Here is a 21,611-nt window from a genome sequence, read left to right as displayed (position 1 = left end):
AAATTTTACAAAATACCGACCACAAGTGGTCAGTTTTAATAAAATTAATTAATTAATTTTAAAATTCGATTTATTTTGAATTTTTTATTTTTAAAATTATTTTTTTCTATTTTAATAAAATAATAATGAATTTTAAAAATATATATATATTTTTTAAAAACTGACCATACGTGGTCGGTTTTTCAAAAGCTACCACACTTTTACCGACCACACATTTTGGTCGATTTTGTGGTCAAAAATTCAGGAAAACCAACCACATGTGGTCAGTTTTTGTGGTTGGTTTTCTTATTTTTTTAGGAGTGTATAAACATGTGTGTAATTTTGTTTAACCTAAATTTTATTATATTTTAGATTATTAGTAGGAAGAATAATAGTGGGACAAAAGGAGCACTATGTGTTTTACCAAAAAACTTTCTGTATTAGAAATAAAAAGGCCAAATATTTAAGCATCATGCACATTACAACACAAAGTCTGAATTCAATATTTTTCATAAATAACGAAGGACAAATAACTTTCATCGATATTTAGCTGAATAACCAATACAATAACAATTTAACTTGGGTAAATTTGGCATTGCCTGTCTCAAGTATAAGCTCAAAATCCCAAAGATAATAGAAAAGTTTCACAGAAGCACTTGATGTAGCATCTCCTGAGTTCACATGTGCAGTTAATGCAACATCTCCCAAGTTCACCTATTGTTTTCCATATAAATCTCCATTTTTACTATTTTTCCTTTTTTTCTGGCCACATAAAAGGTACATAAATAATAAGAATCAACTATAAAAGTAACAATGAACATGTAACAACAACAATAATAATACCATAAGAAAAAATGTGTTTCATTGTGATTACCAATGTTGGAAGGGATATTACAATCGGCCAGATTAACTTCTCTTCGATCTTTGATTAAACTCCATTACAATCTCCACATGTTCCAACCACATAATGTTTGATAAATGAATCACCGCGTACATGTGGTTTACATCTCACTGTCACCTACAAATTACCCTTTTAACGACCATTCATAAATAGAGTAGATCTCATTATTTTTTCTAGTATAATTTTGTTGAGGTAACCTAAAATGCTTCTCCATTTATGCTTGATTTCTTTTTTGTTTTAGGAATTTATCCATATACGATGAACCTGTAAATCTCTGCCATAGATCAAAACTTTTTGTGTATTTCCAAATGATAGTATTTCTATTTGTCAATAATTATTACATGTTAGTTTCGTCACAATCTAATCAAATATGCATTGAAAGAAATTCAAGAGCAAAGAAGAGTTGCACAGTAAAGTATTACATTTATCAAATTCAGTAATTATATTTTTCTGAGTAAAGTGAAAGACATTCGTAGTTATTCTCAATTACAAAAACAAATCTTAAATCTTATTCAAATAGGAGAGAAGGAAACAAACAATCAAAGAAGGTAATGTTGATAAGCAATGAACTTATATTATTTAAAAGCAAATGAATGGTAGACTTATATAATAGATTCGTCAACAGTCCAGCTTTACGAGACTTATTAATGATGATCCAGTTTTGACTTCTCTGTTCAAATGTATGTGTATGCAGGTAATGCGTTTTTTCTGGTATCATCTCTACCACCTTATTCTTTCCCTTCATATTCTACAATCAAAACAAGTTGTGTTTATGGAATTCAAATTTATTCAAAAGATCCATTCTCAAAGGTAATTTTACCTGGATGGAGTGGAGACCGTCAACATTTTGTACATCTCATGGTACACAAGATATTGGAGATACCATGAGTGTGTTGCCTTCACCTTCCTTGATAAATTCCTTTTGTAACTGCTAGAAATTGGACAACACAACAACTTCATCAATTTTAGTTGCATATTTGGAAAAATATCAACACTTGGAATGTTTATCTATAGAAGTGAATGTTTTGATAGTAGTTCAGTTCAAAATATGTTGCTTTTAATTATGTTCCTAGGTACTAAGTTGTTGATGTTGTCCATCTCTTAACATGTTAGCCACTAGGGTATTAACTCTTGTGATTAATGAATGTGACATTTGATGAATGGGTATAAATAAATAGCTCTAACACTTTCTTATGTGGTGAGTTTAATAAGGGTAGAGGTTTGAGTTTTTCCATTCCCTAAAAAATATTGTACCAATATTAATTTTCCAATACAAAAGTTATCTTAAAATATTGACATGAATGTCAAATTAATCAAAACAGAGCTCACTAAAAATGGATTTGTATAGCTCATCATAAAATTATTATTTTCTTTAGTAAACAGTATCTCCATTTCACCAAAATATAGTCCTTACAAACCTTGGTGATTGTTGACCAATCACCTCTCACATCCTATAAGTACCTAAGTGTAACGACTTAAATATTTAATGAAATATGTGAAATTTATGATTTTATGTGATTTTACTATTTTACCCTTCCCTGTAGTTGCATTATGATATTTCTAGGGTGTGGGAGTGACTGACATAATTTTGGACGCATTTTGGTATTATTTATGTGATATTGTGGTTTTTGATGGCTTCAAGAGCCTTATTATAGACTTATGTGTATATCTTTTGATCCCTACGATGGGTGGCTAAACGTACTGGGTCAACAGCTTTGGAATATCGATTATAGGCCAGGTAGACCTTTGGTTCGGGTCCTGATGCACCCGAGCTCATTTCGACCTATTGATCGGAAAGTATGAGTGTGGGACCCACATTTGATCGAAACAATCTCAGATAAAAAATCTGACTTCGCCAGCAGATCCAGAATGTTGATTTTATGGTGGTAACATGTTTGGTGTGATTTTACGGCTTTTAAGTCTCGTTTCGACCCTTGGTTTGAAAAATTACAATTTTGAATTTCGGGGGTCAACTTTGTGAAAATAACATTTTTTTGAAAATATGACTTTGCCAACGCGTCCGGAACGTCGAATTCAGTATGGTTGCATAGTTTTTTTGTGTATATCATACTCCGAATGAATCTGGGACACCCCATCGAAGTCCGTTTCAACTTAAGGGAAAAATCTGCACTATATATTGAAGAAAATCTGCAATGTAACAACCTTTTTACCCCTTTTTTGTCCTATTTTGTCTATTCTTTCACCTTGCCTCTTGAGAGTTAAACCCTAAAATAGTGTGAGAGCTTAAAAGTGAAGATTGTGGGAGCTTGGGAAGCTACATTAATACCTATTTCTTGATTTTATTATGGATAAAAAGTAAAAATTCACCCTTTTCGTAGTAATTTCTTGATAAATTTCTCAAAATCCCAGAAATATTAGGGCTTGATTTTAAACCCGAATTTCACTTCCTTTCACTTGAATAATATTTTTATCTTAGAATTACTAGTTTTCATCAATTTAACCTTCAAAACAAGTCTGATTCTTGATTTTAACCCGGATTTCAAAGATTTTACCCTGTAAAGAGTAAAAATAATTTTTCTTCATTTTGAACCTCATTTTTTTTTACTCAATTTGACTTAGGTTTTAAGTTGTAGCTTCCTAAAAATATGGAGAACATGTTTTTGAAATGAAGTTTCAATTTTGCCTTTTTTTCAAAAACTCATTTCGGAGGTCCGTTTTGGCCGCAAATCGAAAGTAGTCAATATAACTGTCGTTGTTTTTTTTGACGAGTAGATTCCATAATTGATGTTTTTAGTGAAGTTCAGGATTGTTCGTGAAAAGTAAGGTCGTGGGTTCGAAGTGTAGCAGACCGATTTTGGCATTTGAGGTAGGTTATGGCTTAATTCTTTCAGACTAGACTAGGTAGTAAATGATGGTACAAAATGCATGTTAAGAGTGAGAACTAATCGTGAAAAATATCTATCTATGTGTTTTGCCCATTTGGAGGCCTATATGTGATGTAATTATCAAAATTAAGATATTATGTAATATATGTGACCGTATGGGGTCCTATGTGGTATTGATAGCCTTGAATACATGTGAATAATTGTATTGTGATGTTAAACTGCTTAGTGTGGTACCATTGGTGTATTGTGTTTATATTCATACTTTATTGGCATATGAAACATGTGAAAATTCATGGTTAAAATAAAAATAATGAGTGGATATTGGCTCATGTGGTTGTGTAAATGTATCATTGTGATTAATTGTGAAAATATATCGTTGTGATTAGTTGTGAAAATATATCATTGTGATTGATTTTAAAAATATATCGTTGTGAGTGGTTGTGAGCATTACACCTTATATCATACTCATTTATGAAATATTGGTACCACCATGGCAACATCTGACAAATACTAACAACACCTTTTATAAAACCCTTCCTGAGGAAAGTGTTAGGAAGGAGATATTGTAATATTTTATAAAACCCTCCTTGAGAGATGTGTCGGAGAGGAGATATGTGGATTGTATATGGGTTGGCGAACCCCCCATGGGTCCTGTATTGGGAGGCTTGCCTCCATAGGTGTATACAGGGATTTTGCGGTGATCCCGGAGGTTATAGAATGACCTTGTCCATCATCATATACATTGTACTTACTTTATGGTGTTTGTATTGTGTTGTATTTCTATATTGAATTTTCATTTATGTAATTGTCTTATCTTCTTTTACTTATATTTGATGATCTTGTATATGCATGTTCCCTCTTGTTCTACTTATATGTGATATAATGTATACTTTTGTTCTATCTTGTTGTGTTGTTACAATATATTTGATATATTAGAACTGTTAGGGTAAGTGGTGTGGGCTATCGTTATGGGGAATTTTTTGATTATAGGTGACGTGCCCTTAGTGTATATTTTGTATGCTTTATTTACTACTTTGCTTGGTCGGCCTATGATACCAATTGAGTACAAGTGGACCATACTAATGCCTATTGAGCCCTTTCGGTGCAGCTCCTAGCTCGAGTTCACCTCATCTTGCTTGACTCGAGCTATTGTTGGAGTTTCTAAGGTAGCAGTTGGACATTCATTCATCCAAAGTTCACCTCTATCTTTTTATAGTAGTTATGTCTTTATTAGTATTCAAAGATAGATATTTTTCCTTTATGGTTATTTTTCTAATGTATTTGACTCTTGGATCGCATTAGTAGTACTTACACTATTGACTTCTGGTTTTAGGAATGATTGGTATTTTGAATAAGTTCTTTCAATATTGTTATGATTACTTGTATTGCTAGGTTTTATTCTAGAAGCGTTGCCTTGAGATATTTCTATCTTTTTCTCCTTTTTTATCAATTTGGGTGATAGGCTTACTTATCAAGGTACACCACGACAAGTGCCATCATGAACCTCATTTTTGGTCATGAAAAATTAGCATCAAAGCATTCAGGTTTCATTGCTCTCAACGGTGTAAGAATGAGATATCTAATTAAGTCTCATGCATTGATACGTAGATGTTTGCATCTATCTTTGAGATGCTATAGGATGTCTTTAGAAAACTTCTCTCTTTTTATTCTTTATCGTGCAAAGTTTTTTCATGCCTTGTATTCTGAGTTGTGTTTCACTTTTTCTATATAGATGGTGTTGTCTAGGTCTCGTGAGAGTAGAGATACAGAGTGTTCTTCCATAAAGAGAACCTCGAGTCGTGGATTAACTCAAGGGTGTGAACAAGCCCGTGGATCAGCCCCATTTAGGAGTAGTGATAGGAGACTCTCCCCTGATCCTAGAGTTAAGTCTATTGGAGGTATGAGTTCTGCCCCAGTTTATCAAAGTTTGTCTACCCTAGTGTTGAGGGGTTGTTGGTGCGGATGCTGACTCATTTAGAGGGTTCTCCTTTAGTTATGTCGGGTGTTCCTCTAGCCACTAGTGTGGATCCTCCTGTAGTACCAACTTCTGTATTGGGTAATACTCAGACCCTGAGAGGTATTACACCTTCAGTGCCGACATCTAACTATGGGCTTCCGAGATCAAGAGTTCAACCATTATCTGTGTTACCTCCTCAGGTGGGATCTCTGTTAGCTGGACTTGCCATGCATCATGCTCTTCAATGAGCCATATCTTTGATGGTTGTGTTTGAGGCTTCTTTTCAGAGTATTGTGGATCATGCTAAGGTGAAAGAGGATATTCCTCGGGTATTTCAGGGAGACGCTAAGAGGGTGCACCATTTTGGTAAGTTCAGAGGTCAGACTCCTCCAGGAAGATATTTTAGAGGTTCTTGTAGGTCTTCTAGTTCAGCAGTGCAATGTGACCATCAGGGCAAGTTTAGAGTTTTCTATGTATGTGATAAGATTAGCCATATGGCCAAGGACTATCCTCGCTATGTTCTTAGGGCTACTCCTATTTTAATTTTGAGAGATAGGGTTTCTTTTAGAGGTGAGAAGAACAGAGGTAGTGGAGCACATAGCGTGGGTCACAGGGCTTTCAGGAAGCTAATGGTCGTGATCAGTGTTATGCTATACCAGCCAGACCTGAGGCAGAGGTTTTTGATGTTATTACTATAGGTATCTTCCCTGCTTGTTTCAGACCTGCATTTGAGTTATTTGATCCTGGATTGACTTTCTCCTATGGGTCTATCTATTTTTCTTTAGGTTTTGATTTGGTTAGTGAGCCTCTTGCCATGCTAATTTGTGTATCTACCCAGTAGATGATTCTTTAGTGGTGGATCGAGTGCATCGATCTTGTGTTGTGATTTTTGTTGGGCATGAGACTTCAGTAGATTATTCGTGTTTGATATGGTTGATTTCGATGTTATTTTGGGTATGGATTGGTTGGCTCCTTACCATGTTGTTTTGGATTGTTATGCCAAGACAGTGACTTTAGCTTCATCGGGTGTGTCAAGGATAACTTAGAAAGGTGAACTTTACTCGGGTCATAAGAGGATTATATCTTTTGTTCAGGCTTATAAATTGGTTGACAGGGGATGTTTTTATTACTTGGATTATATTCGTGACACCAGTGTTGTATCATATCTTTTTTCAGATTTGGTTATGTTGTCCATGAGTTTATGGATCTGTTTTCTACAAAGTTGCCTGGTATACATCCAAATCAAGATATTTATTTTGCTATTGATGTTGAGCCGGGCACCAAATCTATTTCTATTCCTCCTTATAGGATGACCCCAATAAAGTTGAAAGAACCGAAGGATCAGTTGCAGGAGTTATTGGATATAGAATTTATCTGATCTAGTATTTCACCTTGGGGTGCGCTTTTCTTATTTTCCTAAGAAAAAGGTTGGGTCTGTATGGATGTGTATTGACTATCGACAGTTGAATAAGGTGGCAGTTAAGAATAAATATCCTCTTTCTCGCATTGAAGATTTGTTTGATCAGCTTCAGGGTGCTGCGGTGTCTTTAAAAATTGATTTGAGGTCAAGTTATCACCAGCTAAAGATTAGAACTTTGATTGTTTTGAAGAAGCTTTTTGGACTCGATATGGTCATTATGAGTTCTTGGTCATGTCCTTTGGGTTGACCAATGACCCTACCACATTTATGGAGTTGATGAACTGGGTATTTCAATCGTATCTTGACTCCTTTTTTATTATATTAATAGATGATATCTTGGTTTATTCCAAGAGTGAGGTTAGGCATGAGGAGCATTTGCACATTGTGCTTTAGAGATTGAGAGATCAGGAATTGTGTGCCAAGTTTTTTATGTGTGAGTTTTTGTTGGATTCTTTTTCTTTCTTAGGTTATGTGGTGACTAAAAAGGGTATTATAGTTGATCTGGCCAAGGTTACAGTGGTTCATGTTTGGGATAGACCTATTTCACCCACTGAGATTCGAAGTTTTGTTGGCTTAGCAGGTTATTATCGGCGTTTTATTAAGGGGTTTTTATCCATTGCAGCTTCCTTGACCAAGTTGACCCAGAAGAAGATTTCTTTTCAATGGTTCGATGCGTGTGAGGCGAGCTTTCAAAAGCTCAAGGATTTGTTGACTTCAGTTTTTATCATGTCTTTGCCCAAGGAGGGAGTGGGTTTTACCATCTTTTATGATGCTTCAGGTATTGAGTTAGGTACTGTGTTGATATAAGAGGGAAAGGTGATTAGTTATACATCTCTTCAGTTGAAGCCTCATGAGAGGAATTATCCTACCCATGATTTGGAGTTGTTCGCAGTCGTGTTTGCCTTCAAGTTGTGAAGTCACTACTTGTATAGAGTCCATTATGAGATCTTGTCAGATCATTGTAGACTTCAGTACTTATTTACCTAGTGAGATCTTAATATGAGGTAGCACAGTTAGAGATTGAGTTGCTTAAGGATTATAAGTTGACTATTATCTACCATCCGGGGAAGGCTACTGTGGTTGCGGATGCCTTGAGCCAAAAGTTGACTAACATGGGTAGCTTGGCATATCTTTTGAATAAAGAAAGGCCTTTGGACTTAGAGGTTCAGTCTTTAGCTAACCAGATGGTTAGGTTTGATATTTCGACACCTGGGCATATTTTGGCATTTTTGGAGGCTAAATCTTCTTTGATGGTTAGATTCGAGCTCATCAGTTTGATGATGTTGAATTGAGGTTGATTCATGATAAGGTGTTGAGTGGGGATTCTAAGAATGCCTTACTTGATTCAGATAGAGTTTTAAGGTTTGGGGGTCAAGTTTTTATGTCGAGAGTGGGTGATTGGATTAGGTTGATCTTGGAGGAGGCCCATTGTTCCAGATATTCCATCCATCCGGGTGTGACTAAGATATATCATGATTTGAGACAGCACTACTGGTGGGGTGGTATGAGGCAAGATATAGCGGATTTTGTATCTCGTTGCCTATGTTGTCAGTAGGTAAAAGCTGAGCATATGAGACCTGGTGGGTTGCTTTAGAGGTTACTCATTTTCAAGTGGAAACGGGAATAGATCACCATGGACTTTGTGACTGGTTTTCCTAGAAAATCTCATGGTTCTGATATTGTTTGGGTTATCGTGGATCCATTTACCAAGTTATCTCATTTTATTATGGTTCAGGTCTCATTCAGTGTTGAGAGGTTTGCCCATATCTATATTCGTGAGATTATACGTCTTCATGGTGTGTCTATGTCCATTATTTCAAATTGAGTTGATCTTAGCACGCTGTTTGACCCCCAGACTGACTGTTAGTTAGAGCAGATTATTTAGGTTTTAGAAGATATATTCTACACTTATGTGATGGATTTTGGTGCCAGGGGGAGTAGCTTTTGGCTTTAGCTGAGTTTGCATATAATAATATCTACTATTCTAGTATTGATATGGCTCTTTTTGAGGAAATATTGCTTCCCAGTGGGTTGGTTTGATGTTTCAGAGGTAAGATCTCGAGGAACGGATTTTCTTAGTAAGTCTTTGGATATATTTTGGATTATGCAGGATAGAATTAGAGTAGCTCAGAGTAGGCAGAAGGCTATGCTGATCGTAGACTTCATGCCTTGATATTTGGTGTTGGGGATCGTGTTTTCCTTTGAGATTCACTCATGAAGGGCGTGATGATCTTTTGGAAGAGGGCAAAGCTTAGTGTAACGCCTCGAATTTGGTACCCGGAATGCTACACAGTGCCCATGACCCCGAAGGACCGCAAGCTAACCCATGACTAATATCTGTAAATTGAGCACTAAATAATAGTAATAATATCGTAGATGTGGAAACATAAACTGAAAGGCCATAAGGTTCAATACTAGTACATAACTAAAAAATATGGTATAACAATACCAAAATAAATAATATAATTATCTGAACATACTGTAGTCTGAAAGCCTCTAAACTGTCTGAATAAGGAGTTGATGGGACATGTCTCCAATTAACTCCAACTACTGAATAAACTAAAAACTAAAATAGTACTGTGATCATCATGTCCTTGAAGGATGAGGACTCACTGCTAACTCTGATCGCTGAATTGGGATGCTATTGGTTCTCTAGAGCTCGTGCTTCTAAACCTATGGTATAAGACACCATATCACAAATACGTCAGTACTGTGAATGTACTGGTATACAAGTAAGGTAGACTGAATGCAATAGGTTCATATGCATGAACAATAGTAAATGACTGACTAACATGAACATGAGAATACATGCATGCATACGTAACTATAACTGAGATTATGATAGGACTAGATACTGAGTTCTGACTACTGAGTCTACTAATATTGATATCTGAGTCACTGATGAGTGAGAAACTGATACTGTATTACAAAATACTGAGGGACTGATACTATGTTACTGATACATGGATAACTGTATCTGACAGTTCTGATTATAAAGAACTGTCTAGTTGACTGTATCTGAAAGTCCTGAAGCTGAATACTAATAATATAAGTTCTGATAACTGATATAACTGATAATATCAGTGACTGTATGTGACAGTCCTAAATCTAATATAACTAGCTGAGTTCCGTACTATATCTGAGTAACTAAATCTGAGACCAGTCCTATCTAGAGGGTGATCTCTAAATCTGATGATATCGTTACTGATTGACCATAGTTGAGATCATTCCTGTCTAGTAGGTGATCCTAGATTCTATTTAAAATGATAACGAGTGACTATATTTGACAGTCCTAAATCTATACTATTGAGCTGAATTGACTGTATCTGACAGTCTTGATTCTGTAACTAAAACTGTGGGATGTATTCATCTAATCGACATGCCCCATACTAAGCTAACTGGGGTCCAACCTGTAACCCCAGCTGGAAGGGTGTCAGTACCGCACCACTGGTAAAGACAACTGCTGTGGAGTCAGTCCTAATCTAGCAGGTGACCCCTGGGATCAGTACGGGGTGTTACAATATCTCCCTCTTGAGAACATTCGTCCTCGAATGAGATTGAGTGAGAGGAAAAGAATACAAACTGACATACATACTGAACATGACTGGCTGGAACATGATTTCATGACTGACATGACTGATGGCTGAATATAACATACTGAACATGCATATCTGATGCATAACTAATAAGCTAAATTCATGCATATCTGATGCATGACTGATAATTGACTTATAAGTACATGACTGGATATTTTAATGGACTAAATTTCTTCCAGTGAGAATGCATGTCTAATGCATAATTACATGCCTAAACTGATATATGAATGCATGCCTTAATATACAAGGGTACTTAGTACCAAGTTTGTAATGAACACTGAACATGAAACTGTGTAAAACTAAGAAGAACTGTTATCTTAACTGGAAATGCTAATGAATCCAAGATCGTCCTACTAAACATGCATGAGCAAAAATATGAGAACCTAACTGAGTCTGGTCTGATACGTGACATATGAACTGAACATCATGAACGGAACTGAGCCTCTAAATACTTGGCCCAAAGCTGAGGTTGGGACTTTGAGGGTCAACTTATGAATATCCTCTACTCTAAACTAGATTCTTTATGCGAAGAGAAACTTTATTTAAGGGATGAGAACGTTGAGTAAATAATGGGGTATCTCTCTCTTAGGACACTATGTCCCTCTAAGAATGCTCACCCTAATGAGATACTGGGGTGATGCACAGGGCATCCAGGGACTGATTCATGACTGAATAACTTATGCTGAAAATCTTAAACTAAATTGAGAGCAAGAGGCCTAACAGTTCATATCATGAGTATGAAGGACCTATAACATACCCGAATCTATATCAAGGGAATTTCCTTGATAATGGCAAGTTTGAAGAGCATAAAACCTGTTGTAACGTTGACCACTAGTGGTACTAGAAGTGACACCTTGCTGGCGCAATTCTTTTCCCTTCTAAGCCCTTACTCTATATTCCCGCAGCCTGTGGCCTGGCTTACCACATCCATAACATACCTTACTGCCTGCTCTACATACAGCTAGGTAATTCCTACCACACTCTTTGCAAAGCGGATAGGTAAGACTTCTATTCTCACTACCCTGGGCCTCAGATCCTGGCGACCCATCATGACTATCATTCCCAAACTTGGGTACTAGTACACTGGCTGAAGATGGAACTGGGACTGAAAGCTTATGACTATACTGAGAATGGCTACCACCCCCTGACTTAGGCTGAGCAAAGCTGAAACTACCTGTCCTCACCCTCTTATTCTGCTTTTCCTTTATCTTAATATTTTGCTCTTCTATCTGCTGAGCATGGGTCATAAGTATGGCTAAAGTCATGTCACTATTTAGCATGGTGGATCTGTACTCATTAACCACGCTATCATTCACCCCTAACACAAACTTACTCATCTTGGTCCTACTGTCTGCAACCACATGAGGGGCATATCTGGCTAATTGAATAAATTTAAGAAAATACTCTTTCACTATCATATTACCCTGCCTGAGGTTGATGAATTCTAGCACCTTGGCTTTTTTAAGATCTAGGGGAAAAAATCTATCAAGGAATGAAGAAGCAAACTCTTCCCACTCAACTAACCCTGCATCATCTGCCCTCTCCGACTTTCACTACTGGAACCAAGTATAAGAAACATCCTATAACTGGTATGTAGCTAGCTCAGCACTCTCAACAGTAGTCACCCCATGATATCAGTCACCTTCTGAACCTGATCTAGGAATTCCTGAGGGTCTTCATCTGACTTAGACCCTAGAAATGATGGAGGGTTCATTCGGGTGAAGTCCTAAATCCTGGATGCAGCTGAATTGGCCACTGGGTTAGCTGGAACGATAGCTAGTCATTTATTATGAGTAGCAACTGACTAAGAAATAGTAGTGAATATGACCCTAAACTCTGCATGAGAAACATGATCTCCCAAAGGTTCATCGGGCTGAGGGGCTGACCGATTCCTATTTCTTCTTTTAGGAGGCATGTTCTGTAGAAGCAGGAAAGAAACAGATTAGACTGAGAGATTGACTTGAGATTATGCTCACTGACATGACATGAATGTTGAAAGAAGCAAAACTATTCCTAAAACACCTCATAGCCTCCTGCACATAAGTGTGGTGCACAACCCACGCATGTACAAGACTCTACTAGATGCGGCTTTTCATACTTCCTAGGATACAGTTGAACCTTAGGCTCTGATACCAAGTTTGTAACACCCTAAATCTAGTATCCAAAACACTACACGATGCCCATGACCCCGAAGAACCACAAGCTAACCCATGACTAATATTTGTAAATTGAGCACTGAATAATAGTAATAATATCGTAAATGTGGAAACATGAACTAAAAGGCCATAAGGTTCAATACTAGTACATAACTAAAAATATGGTATAACAATACCAAAATAACTGAGATAATTGTCTGAACATACTGTAGTTTGAAAGCCTCTAAACTGTCTGAATAAGAAGTTGATGGGACATGTCTCCAACTAACTCCAACTACTGAAATAGACTGAAAACTGAAATAGTAATGTGATTATCATGTTCTTGAAGGATGAGGACTCACTGTTAACTCTGATAGCTGAATTGGGATGCTACTGGTTCTCTGGAGCCCATGCTTCTAAACCTATGGTATAAGACACCATAGCGCAAATACGTCAGTACTTTGAATGTACTGGTGTGCAAGTGAGGTAGGCTGAATACAATAGGTTTATATGCATGAACAACACTAACTGACTGACTAACATGAACGTGAGAATAGATGCACGCATACGTAATAGTAACTGAGATCATGATAGGACTCGATACTGAGTCTATTGACATTGGCATCTGAGTCATTGATGAGTGAGAAACTAATAATGTATTACTTAATACTGAGGGACTGATACTATGTTACTGATACATGGGTAACTGTGTCTGACAGTTTTGATTATGAAGAACTATTTGGTTGACTGTATCTAAAATTCTAAAGCTGAATGCTAATAACATAAGTTTTGATAACTGATATAACTGATAACATGAGTGACTGTATTTGACAGTCTTAAATTTGATAGAACTAGTGAAGTTTCATACTATATCTAAGTAACTGAATCTGAGATCAGTCCTATCTGGCGGGTGATCTCTAAATTTGATGATATCGTTACTAATTGACCATAGTTAAGATCAGTCCAATCTAGTGGGTGATCTCGGAGTCTATTTAAAATGATAAAGAGTGACTATATCTGATAGTCCTAAATCTATACTACTGAGCTAAATTGATTGTATCGGATAGTCTTGATTCTAAAACTGAAACTATGGGATGTATTCATCTAATCGACATGCCCCATACTAAGCTAACTGGGGTCCAACCTATAACCCCAGCTAGAAGGGTGTTAGTACCGTGCCACTGGTAAATACAACTACTGTGGAGTCAGTCCTAATCTAGTGGGTGACCCTTGGGATCAGTCCTATGCATTTAAATGCGCTAATGGGTGATACCTGAGTATGTCATTCCTATCTAATGGGTGATATCTTGTACCTACACTGGCTACGTAGTTCTGGAACTTAGGGATTACTTCTAGGCATCTCAGTCTTATCTAGAAGGTGAGTCCCTATCCCTAGGCTTGCTCGGTGCTGAATCCTACTCCCATCTGAAAGGCACCGAACTGATTAACTGAACTGAGCTAATTAACTGAATTAAACTGATACTAGTGGTATTGTCTAGTGGAGCTAAACTAAATTTACCAAGTTTCATTGATATATGGAATACACTGAGTTCTGAGGACTGACTGGGAATACTAAAGTTACTGAAATTGACTGGGGATACTGAGGTTACTGAGATTACTGAGATTACTGAGCTACTGAAATTACTGAGATTTCCTGAGTCACATGACTGACTGAGTTCTATGGTTCATAGCTTGACTGAGGAGATCATGAAAACATGACATGGCTCTAGGCATACAACTAAATGTTCGGGTACAAGTAACCCCAGGACTCGATGAGAAGAAACTGACATAGCATGGCTTACTTGAACACATGACCAACAATACAATTCATAATTCATATATTTAAGCACTTTATTAAACATGTGATATGCATAAGATTATACATACATAGGGATTTCATGATATCATACTAGTTGGGCATTGTTCCTTCATCTAGGCATTTAATCATACACATGGTAGGCATAGCACATGTAGACAACATTATACAACAACTAATCATCATGATTTATCTCAAATTTCATAATCCTAGGGTTTATTTATAGGTTCACATGAATATACATCTATACAAATCAATTCCATATAAAATTGATCACCCAACATGAATTTGAATTCAATTGATCATCCTCCACATAAATAAAACAAACCCAATATGAAATTCATAAAGAAATCCATAAACTTGAATTTGAAAAGAGATTCTTGGACTTCATGGACGAAAGGAGTCTATAAATGAACACTATGTATACCTTAGTTCGTGATTTCATGAAGATTGACGGTGAAACCTTCTTGAATTTGAATCCCCAATAGAAACCCTATCTTGTTCTTGAGAGAAACTTGAGAGAAACTAGTATATTATGGGTGAAAAATGGCTAAATCACGTGTCATTGGGTTTAAATAGGGGTAGGAAATTGACCTTTTTAACCCTTGGACGAATCTTTAATTTCTGAGAAGATTTCTCGATTTTCATCCTTGGCGCGACGCGCTACTATCGCACCTAGTCACTGGAAAGTGACAAATGGGAAATTGCACGGTGGCACGACACGGAGCTATCGCGTTGCCACATTATCTTTGACCTTGAAGTTTGGCGCGATGCGCCACTATCATAGAGAAACACTAGAAAATGACAATTGCCATTTGAGCTATCTCCAAGATGCACTGAAGGCTCAGGTGATACATTGTCTCACTAAAAGGCTCTTCTAACTCTTCACCCGAGTGTCGAATTTAGGTGAATTTGGTATTTATGGAAAGCTTATTCGATACCCCACATGATAAAAAGTGAAAATCTTAAAAATACCACATGTACAAAAGTGGATTCATCTTTCAAAGAAACATTCTAACATTCTTGGGAAGCTTTTCAAGATAGGAAAAGTATGGTGTATTACACTTAGCCCCAGGTATATTAGTCCATTTGAGATTCTTCGGACTTTGGGTGATATGGTGTCACAACTTTAATCGAGGCCCTGGCCACGATGGATATCTCAAACCATAAAGGCCTTGGAACCCTCTTAAATTGCAATCATATACATAATTCACTAAATAATCAAAATGCAAAAGTAAACTAGAATCATGGTCATCTTATTATTTAACTAAACGATACATACATATGTTCATAGAGACCCAAAACCGTCTAACATAAGTCTAGAAAATCTCTACTAAACTAAAAAAGACCATCTATCTAAAATTGGGATAAGGCCCCCGATCGGACCATGAACTAAAACCAAATAAAACAACACATGCAACAAAGCCTTCCGAAATAAGGAAGGCTAACCAATACCAAATGTCTAACAATGATCTACTGCTTAGCGGGACCACGGGACTGAGCCTTAGATCATGAAATATTGGGGGTCAATACAAAATGTACTGGTATGTGAAACAATCCAAAATAACATGTTTTTATACAACATAATGAGAGCATTTCATAAAACAATGAGCATAATTCATAAGTGAAAACACATGGGTATACTGAAATGAACTTCAAAAAACTGTTGAAATCATAACTCATTATTTATATACTTCTGAGCTAGAAGGTACACCCTACAATCCTGATCATCCGACGGACTATATAAGATCCGACCTTGACTCGGCAGCCGATCCCCCAATCCAAGTTTGACGCAAGTATTGGTGTATTGGTAAGAGAGACACGCAAGACCATAAAGCAGGGTGCCATAATCCCTGATAAAATAAATATGTTATGGTAGTTCATAAGACAACAAAGCAGGGCTCCTAACCATAGCCCCAAATCGGGACGACATGAATCAAGGTACATAAGATCACAAAGTAGGGTACCATAATCTCGTGTTGGCAAATTACGGTTTCCAGCATTGAGCCTTCCAACTCGTGCTTTCTTCGAGTAACCATCTAAATCTCTTTAATCCCAATTTTAGTTCTTTAAAATCATGCTTCATACCTTCAAAACATTCAACACTTATTCTATAAAGTGCACACTTTCACCGAGTATCGTCTTACCTAGACATGTAAGTAATTCATATCAGTTCCACAACCTTTATATTCAAAACATGCAAATGACCACCCAAAATATTTATAACACCACAAGAGAGTCCTAATTTTGAAATATCATGAAATTATATGCAAATACCCTTTTTTGGAAAGACATAAACATACGGTGGCCATGTCAATGATTTAATCTCATGCACTTCTTCTTTTTAATGCAAAGAGTATAGTTATGGCAAGAAGACTCCCGCTTATCAATTCATAGTAAATGTCAACACAAGTTTGGGTAATAACCATTTGACATCAGAATTCAAAACATACAAGTGAATACCACGTATCGTATAAATCAAGTAAAATCCACACTGAGAGGGAGGTCTCATAAATCATGCTCTCAATTAAAATTTTCAAAAAAACAACCAAAAGCTCATGTATAGATGGTTATTATTCAATTCTATAAAAAAAAAGTTCAAGACAACATGTGTTTTCATCAAAATAATTCCATGATACATACTATTCAAAATGATGTCAAAACGCTTTCTAGTAAACGTAATTATGTATCTTTATAACTTGATAGAACGATAAAACTTATGCCCATGGAGTTTAAGATAGTTCCACATACCTTAAACACGAAAAAATCATGAATAAATCGAGCCCCTAAGCTTGAATGTCCAAACGCTAGGTTGTTTTTATCCTCTTGTGTTTTAGGAAGATGAACTAGTTATTTGAAAGTGTTAATACATATTTAGGGAATTTTATTTCATGTAAAGATGTTTAGGGATGGTTATTGGATGTAAAAAGACTTTGTTGCCCTTGAATTAACTCAAAAATAGAGCCTTACACTGCTAAACCTAGGCTAGGCACTTGCCCCATCGCCTAAGGAAAGGATGGGCAATGCATGCCCCATCGCCTAAGGCAAGGTTGGGCGCTGTATACCCATCGCACATCCTGGATAGTGCCTCATTCAAAAACTTATCACTTTTAGTTCGGACTCAGATTGACGAACGGTCGGTGGAGTTAGAAAGAAGAATTTAAGGGCTTTAATTTTATACATATTAGGACATATGAATCTTTATATCCTAGGAGAAATAGCCACTGGAAGTTGACCCAAGTAAAATTGTCAACTAAAAGTCCATCGATAGGAAAGTGCTCAACTTAGCATTTGAGCTAGGAGATTCTTATGGTGTATATTTATTTCCAAGGATGTTCCCACACTAAAGAAATGTTAATCACACTTATTATTAACTAGAAATTATAGGATTTGGGTCTATATACATTGGAATGACGGTTTAACTTTAGCCCAAATGTGTAGGGTGTCACATTATCTCTCCCTTAGGATCATTCATCTCCAAATGATGGGTAGGGACTTGTTGAAGCTATAAAAGTATGGAATAAGGAACATAACCTTGAATTGAATATTTTTCCTCAACAAAATATGCAAAGTCATCAAAGAGCTTCATGATAACCCCTGTGAAAAGTGTAAGCACAAAGCGTGAGATAATAAGAATTAACATAGAGATGACCTTGCACATGAGTTCTAGGGGTCATAATCATCACAACATATGGCATGAGTTTATGTGGTGATCAAAGGATTGATTTACATAGTACAAATCTTGAAATAATATTTCGCGGAAGATAAGAAATAGAAGCTTTCTCTACCTTACAAGATACAATGAATAGACCTAAAACTTAAAGAAACTACTTAACTATGCCCCAAACAACAAATAACATACTGCACCATTTCCAACTTACAATTCTCCCATAACACACCTAACCATAATAATTTGAGTCCCACTGCATAGTACTCCTATGTTGAAGCCTAACTAAAAGCAAAAATAAGTTCTAGCTTAACCTATAGGACCCTGTACTCTGCATCCCATTAAAAAAATTACTTTACCTTATCACTACCATCAAACACACTTTAGTTTTGAAATAAAGGTGTACCAACCATATAACACATTGGTTTGCGCCTTCATTAATCACAACTTTCAAGCCTATCACTACTACACCCACTTTATGGATCTTCCCACTAAGACTAAAAAATGCAATTACCCTCACAAAGATTTTTGCCACATATCTCCTTCCTAACTGTCTCACGTAATGAATGTTCATCTCCTACTTCCCCCTTCTCTTATAACCTTAGCTTAAAAAATCACATCAAAATTCTTACCTTTAAGAACATCTACTCCCTTAAGTAAAACATTGCTACGCTTCCACAACTACCATCATACTAATATAAGGAGGGTCATTAAGGGACCTGAGCATAAGCATCATAAGAAAGAGTAATACTATTCGATTATAATATATGCCTATTGCACTACTCAAGGTGGGATATGAGATGAAGATACAATACAATAGACTCGACGTGAGAAAAATGAGCGCTTACATCATAAGTAGTTCAGGCATCAAATGTGTAGATAATAAATAGAGAGTAGTTCAGGCATAAACATAACACAACATGAGTTTTTAGGACAGACGACAGTGAGAAACATGAGTGCTTACATCATAAGTCGTATAACATAAGGTCAGAATTCATGAAGTCAACGATGGAGACAAGGATTGATACTTGAAGCTATTATTTCTCATTTTTAGAGCTGAGAAAGTCATAAGTGTGCATGAACTTTATCACTTTAGCTAATTCTGACATAAAATGGATCGATAACATATAGAAATCATAGTTTCTTAGAACCAAGCATCATGTGAGACATGGATTTTTATTCATCATGAGCAACATAACATAGATCTTGGATACTTGGAATATTTGATCACTGAGGCACATTATTGCTCCTAACTTGGAGGTTGGAATATGAAATGATTACATAGAACTTAGACATAGGCAGGACCTGAATGCATAAGACATTAGTAGATGTCCATTCAAAGTGAAGTAGGGGGAGCTAGCTTGAATAGGAATTGATTTATCATGATTCTTACTTGAAACTTGACACCACAAGAAAATTTAAGAACTACATTAAGTCACAATCCTAAACTTACGAACATAACCTCACATCAAATCTATAGTCACACTCTCAACAAAAAATGGATATCACCATATACATAAATTCTAAACTCTCCCTGATAAACTATACTTTGAAGGCTTTGCTTTTTCAAAATTCTACTCTTAACTTTTGCTAGCCTCTATAGCCATCACCCTACAACTCACACTCTTATGAGCATACATATCTATACCTCTTATCACATAACAATTTATTCTCCATCACTTAACATACTCACATTAAACCTCTTATCACATAACTTACAAGTTAACAAAATTTTAAAACTATACCAAAGGCGCATATTGCCACCTATATTTCCTCAATCAACTCGGCATAACACCATATAACAACTCTCTAGACTTCTCCATACTAAGAAACTTACGGACATAGACTGTGTGCACATGACACTCTTACACATAAAGCCTTACCTAACAACATACTCCTCGAGATTCAACTTATTCTTTATATACCCACGCTCTTATCCGCTTAATGACTCAATCAAAATTCATCATTTTAATAATAGTCTCATGTATATATATATTTATCATAATTATTCACTCCTTTCTCCATAAGTTTCTAGCCTAGGATATTCACATTAAATCAAGCCTACTACTTACTCCCACAAAACATCATCATTAATCTTTAACTACTATTCTTACTGCCACAATCCACATCTAAAGTTCAAGCCTATAGTCTAGCACCAATCATGTACCACCGATAAAGCATGCCATATTTTATACTAGTTCGTTAAATAGGGAAGGCAATCAAACTACCACATTTTACTTAACTACGACTAACAATCACATCCCCTCTGTGACATCAATACTACGCCCCAAAATCTACTACATACCTTCTCACATGTAGTACTAATTTACAATGACTAGAGAAAAGACAATCAAGGGGGTAAGGTCACATAATGAATATAGTCGATCTTAATCTTATAATATAACCCATTATGATTTTATCAACAAATTCCACTTGCTCACATTATTTTTAATATGCATGCATACATTTAGACTACCTTTAAATTCCATTTATACCAATGAGTCTCTACCTATAAATTATTAACTAATCTACCCCTTTGCATTCACAACCTATAAATAATTTTTACAACCACCATAACTATCCATTTCTAAGATCCTTTCCTATTGTGAATAAATAACAATAATAGCCATTCACTTTCTTCACAGACTACCATATAATCTACAAATATGTCTACCCAATAGCCTATCACTATAAAATGGAAACCCATTCCTAATTCAATGGTTGTACAACTAAACTAGCTATTTTATGTAAAAGTCACCTTTATTTTGACTTCTAAGCTTCTGATTTTATATTACTAACTACTGGACTATCTTACAGCTCATAAGTTATGACACTTTATCACATACTATTATTCAGGTAGAAATAATGTTCCAAAACTCTACCACACACCATTACCCTTAAGCATGACATCTGCAACAAGGTGTAACACTCCGAGTATATATCTCGGATGCCACACGGTGCTTATGATCCCGAAGGACCATAAGCTAACCCATGACTGGTACGTGCTATGAGCACTAAATAATAATACTAAAATAATGCAAAAAATAGGCTAAAATTTCATAAGGTTCATAAGCTGAATACTAATAAAGAATAACAACTGTAACATCATCTGAAAATTGAGTACTTTCTGAACTAGTCTAGTCTGAAAAAGCCTCTATGTCTGAATGCGGAGTTGATGGGATAAGCCCCCAACTAACTCCGACTACTGAAATACTAAAGTTACTGAAATATTAAAATAAAAGCATATCCTCGATAGATGAGGCTCACTGCTGAATCTGCTGCTGCTATCTGAAT

At 36.1% G+C, this 21,611-nt stretch overlaps 1 long non-coding RNA gene across 1 annotated transcript; it reads left to right on the top strand.

Annotated features, from left to right (window-relative positions):
• Positions 1-816: 816 nt before the first annotated feature.
• On the top strand, positions 817-1,744 carry LOC124889525. Its single transcript, XR_007048587.1, has 2 exons — positions 817-1,072; positions 1,575-1,744. It is a non-coding gene; the product is annotated as an uncharacterized LOC124889525 (long non-coding RNA).
• The last annotated feature ends 19,867 nt before the right edge of the window (positions 1,745-21,611 follow it).

Source organism: Capsicum annuum, chromosome 12 (genome assembly GCF_002878395.1).
Source record: "Capsicum annuum cultivar UCD-10X-F1 chromosome 12, UCD10Xv1.1, whole genome shotgun sequence".
Classification (NCBI taxonomy): Eukaryota; Viridiplantae; Streptophyta; class Magnoliopsida; order Solanales; family Solanaceae; genus Capsicum; species Capsicum annuum.
This window is presented reverse-complemented; position numbering and strand designations above follow the sequence as displayed.